The sequence below is a fragment of the Camellia sinensis genome, chromosome 6 (assembly GCF_055761805.1).
Source record: "Camellia sinensis isolate YWXY chromosome 6, ASM5576180v1, whole genome shotgun sequence".
Lineage (NCBI taxonomy): Eukaryota > Viridiplantae > Streptophyta > Magnoliopsida > Ericales > Theaceae > Camellia > Camellia sinensis.
Genome location: NC_138966.1, coordinates 144188753 through 144193576, shown reverse-complemented (window position 1 = coordinate 144193576; position 4824 = coordinate 144188753).

The following is a 4824-nucleotide window of genomic DNA, read 5'->3' as shown; positions in this document are numbered from 1 at the left end:
TAGAAAATAGCGGAAATGGAGTGCATACGATGTGGAAGATCCCCACCAAATCACTGGAACCAAGGCTGGATACGGAGGCGGAGAGGAGGGTGAAACAAGTAAAGAAATGGAGGGAGAGAGAGGGAGTCGAGTGGGATGACCTTGTTAAGCCCTCGGCCTTGTTTGCTCTAAACTTGAACCTGTAGGAAGGGATCCTATGCTTGAGGAGGCAGAGGCAAGGAGGTGGGTGTAAGAGGCAGAAGATAAACAAATTATGGCGATGGCAAAAAAATATAAGGAGAAGGAGTTAGGTCTAGTACCAAAGCCAGTCGCAAAAAGGTCCGTTCATCTGCCCGCAGCCTAAACCCTTGGGAGAGAAAGACTTAACCAATTTTGTACCCCTACGAGCGCCAATTAATCCCCTGAAAGAGAAAAACAAGAGGGAGATAGAGTTGGTAGCGAAAAAAAAAAGGAAAATGGTGGTTGAAAGTGGGAAGAAAGGCCTCTACCGAAGAAGTTGAAGGAAAGGGCAGTGGAGGTGCCCCTAGAAATTGAAGGGGAAAATACCAGGGTAGGCATGGGGGCAGAGGGAGGGCATGGCTGGGGCCCCTACTGTCGGAGCAAAAAACCAAACGGAAGAACAAAAGGGAGAGAGGGGTCGAGTATCGACCGATTGATAGACCTACCCCTAAATGACTTGCCCCCAAAGGGTTTACTACCCAGCTAAGAGTTAGGGAAAGAGAGGGAGAGAAAAATAGAGATAGGTGCCGCCCTGGGAGCGCTGGGGACCACCACTTATCATCTGAATGCAGTGGCTGGCTGTTTAAGGGTTGATGGGGGCAACCCCTCTAAGGTGCTGCGGGAGGCCAGGGCTGGTGCAGACTGTCTGCTGGCGGCCATTGAGGATGCGGCTGTGCGAAGTGTTTCCCAATTTACAGAGGCCAACCTCATGAGAGGGTTCTACTCATCGTAGATGAAAGCATTGACCCTGGCGGCCGCTTTATTGGGTAAGGGAATGGGGGCAAAGGTGGAAATAGAACCACTTAAGGCCCAGTTGGAGGAGGCAAGGGCACATTTACAAAGTGTGAAAGTGGAGACAGCCGGTTGGAGAAAAGCAGCGTGAAGCGCTTGTGCGAAGGGCCTGGTATACACTCAGAGGGCGAAGAAGATGGAAGTGTTAGCAGTGGTGCAGGGGTACCTGGCTGAGTGTGCCAGGATAAGCCAAGCTGAGGTGACTACCGAACTTTCAGATGTCAGGGCGAAGCTCGGAGTGGCACGTCGTAGGGTGATGTCGAATGAGCAGAGAAAGACTAGCGAGGTTCAGGCGGCCTGCACCACTACCAACAAGAGGTTGGAGAAGGTCCTCATTAATAATGAAGAGCTCCGTGATCTGGCCCTGAAGGAGAGGGAGGAAGCAAATACACAAGCGGTGGAGTTGGAGAGGGCGCTGGCTGTGTCAAAAAGGGCCTTGGAGGAGGAGAACGAGAAATCAGCAGAGCTAACCAGGACTTTACAATCAAAGAGGGCGGCCTACCCAGATTTGTACAGCGCAACTGTGGAGTAGTATAAACAGTTGACGGAGTTCCAAACTGCCATAGACACTGCTGTTGCCACAAGTCTGGCCAGGGGGGAAGTAGATGAAGCAGGGCCTTCAAACGTGGTGGTAGCTAAACTAGTGGAAGGCCAGACTAAAGCGGAGATAATAAAAGACTTCCAACAGTCTAACCAATACAAACATGAGTCAAGCATGTATTGGGACAATGGGTGGGCTAGCTTTCGGCATAGGGCAGAAGAGCTCTTCCCAGATATTGATTTCAAAAGTGTAAGGCCAGGGGAGGGGGACGTCGCCCAGACTCCATTGGACGAAGGTATTGAGGAAGAAGACTTGGCCTCCAGTGAAGAAGAGGGAAGGGGAGCAGACTAAAGAATTGGCCTCCTCTAGTAAGCTTTGTTTTGTTTGAGTTTATCCTTGTAATTAGGAAATTTGGCCTTTGCAAAGAATTTTTGAATTGTGTGAAGAAGTTTATAATCAGATGTTAATTTTATGCTTAAACTATAAAGCTTGTGTTTAAAGAAATTAATTTTGTGCTTAAGCTGTAAAGATTGTGTTTCTGATTATTTTTAAAGACTATGTAAGGTTGTTATTTGAGAGAAATAATATCATTTGAAAGAGAGAATAAGGGTGAAGTAAAAATTAGAAATTGCCTAAATGAAGGTATGACACTCAGTCTGGCTATGACTTGCAAGTCTCAATCAAGCTGAGACTTGCAATGCTCAGTCAAGCGGAGGCTTGTTCAACTCAATCTGGCTGAGCTCTTCAGGCCCAGTCTAGCTGAGACTTGCAATGCTCACTCTAGCTGAGGCTTGTTCAACTCAGTCTGGTTGAGCTCTTCAGGCTCAGTCAAGCTGAGACTTATAATGTTCAGTCTGGCTGAGGCTTGTTCAACTCAGTCTGGCTGAGCTCTTCAGGCTCAATCGGGTTGAGACTTGCAATTCTCAGTTTGGCTGAGGCTTGTTCAACTCAGTCTGGCTGAACTCTTTAGGCTCAGTCTAGCTGAGACTTGCAACGCTCAATCTGGTTGAGGCTTGTTCAACTCAGTCTGGATGAGCTCTTCAGGCACAGTCGGGATGAGACTTGCAATGCTCAGTCTGGCTGAGGCTTGTTCAACTCAGTCTGGCTGAGCTCTTCAGTCTCAGTTGAGTTGAGACTTGCAATGCTCAGTCTAGCTGAGGTTTGTTCAACTTAGTCTCGCTGAGCTCTTCAAGCTCAGTCGGGCTAATACTTGTAGTGCTCAGTCTGGCTGAGGCTTGTTCAACTCAGTCTAGCTGAGCTCTTCAAGAAGAAGGGTACAACACCACAGGATGCAGATTAAAAAATTTTGTCATTAAAGCATAGTCCTGCGATCATGGATTTACACATTGTATGGCAAAGGAAAAAATAAACAAGTGTTCTAAAATAACAAAGTGAACCATCCAAAGTGGAACCATACAAAAATAGAAGACGCCATTTTACTAGAAGTATCACTTTAAGTGCTCGGCGTTCCATGAATAAGGGAGGTCTTTACCGACCACGTCTTGGAGACAGTAAGTAGCTCGACAAGGTCTGGCTTTGACGATGTAAGGTCCTTCCTACTTAGCTGCTAGCTTGCCCTCAATTGGGTCTTTGGTGGCGAGAGTGGCTTCTCGTAAGACGAGGCCTCCCACGGTGAATTCTCAGGATCTGACTCTATGGTTGTAATGTTTTCTCATTCTCGGTTGATATGATGCCAATCTGACAACAGCTGACTCTCAGAGTTCTTCGATTAGGTCTACCTCGGCCCATTGCAGCTCTTCATTTAGTTCTAGGTTCGGATATAGCACCTGGGGGGTCGGCAAACCGATCTCCACTGGGATGACTGCCTCAATGCCATATGTTAGGCAAAAAAAGATCTCCCTAGTGGGGGTGCGTGCTGTCGTTCGATAGGCCCAGAGTACATTCAGTAATTCCTCTACCCAGAGTCCCTTGGTGGCTTCCAATTTAGTTTTGATGATCTTCAACAGGGAATGATTGGTGACTTCGACTTGCCCATTGGCTTGGGGATGGCCTAGAGAGGAAAAACATGGTCTGAAGCTAAGCTTTTCGCAGAATTTCCTGAACTTGGCATTGTCAAATTGTTTGCCATTATCTGATACGATGGCCTGGAGGATTCCGAATCGGCACCCGATTAACAGCCAAATGAACTTGGTGGTGTTCTGCTTAGTGATTTTAGCAAGAGGTTTTGCTTCTACCTATTTGGTGAAGTAGTCGATGGCAACCACAACGAATTTGACTTGGCCTCTTCCTGTGGGCAAGGGACCAATTAAGTCGATGCCCCACTTGGCAAAGGGTAAGGGACTACTGAGTATCAGTTATACTAGTGGTGCATTGGCAAAGCATTGGCATTTATCACACTTAAGCACAAAGTCACTAGCATCTTGATTGACTGTAGGCCAAAAGTAGCCCATTTGGAGAATTTTATGGGCCAGAGACCATCCACTGAATGGTTACCACAAACGCCTTTGTGTATTTCTCTTATCACATAGTTTGTTTGAGTAGAACTTAGACACCTAAGGTATGGGCATGAGTATCCTTGTTTGTATAAAAGGTCGCCAATGATAACATAATTACACGACCGGGCCCTAACTTTAGCAGCATCCTGTTTATCGTCTGGTAACATCCCATGTTCCAAGAACGGGATGATGTCTTAGGCCAATGGGATAGGCTTATTCTGGAGAAAGTGGTCCTCTTGTGGATCTAGCAAAATGACTGGATGGGTTAGGTATTCAACTCGGATGCTGTGACTGAGGTCTAATTGGTCGACCAAGGCCAATTGAGCCATTTCGTCTGCTTGAGAATTTTCTGACCTAGGAATGTGACCAATCTGGAAACTACTGAAAAGGCGGACGAGGGGAAGAGCGATGTCCCTGTATGCTCGCATTGCCTCTTCTTTCGTGTCGAACTCCCTAGTTATCTGTCCAACAACCAATTAGGAATCACTGAACACTTGGATATGGTCTACCCCAATGTCTTTAGCCAGTTGAAAACCTGCTATCAGGGCCTCATACTCAGCCTCGTTATTACTTGCGTCGAATAGAAAACGGAGGGCACACTTGAAGTATCTGCCCTCTGGGGTGGTGAGGACAAGACCAGCTCTGTTACCTTCTTTTTGGGATGAACCGTCAATGTTAAGGGTCCACGAATGGGGATTGGTTACCTTAAGAATGGTTTGTGGCGATGGAGGGAGTATGTGCGATGTAAGGTTAGTGAATTCTCGGATGAAGTCAGCAACAGCTTGGTCTTTGATAGCTATTCAGGGTCAGTAAGAG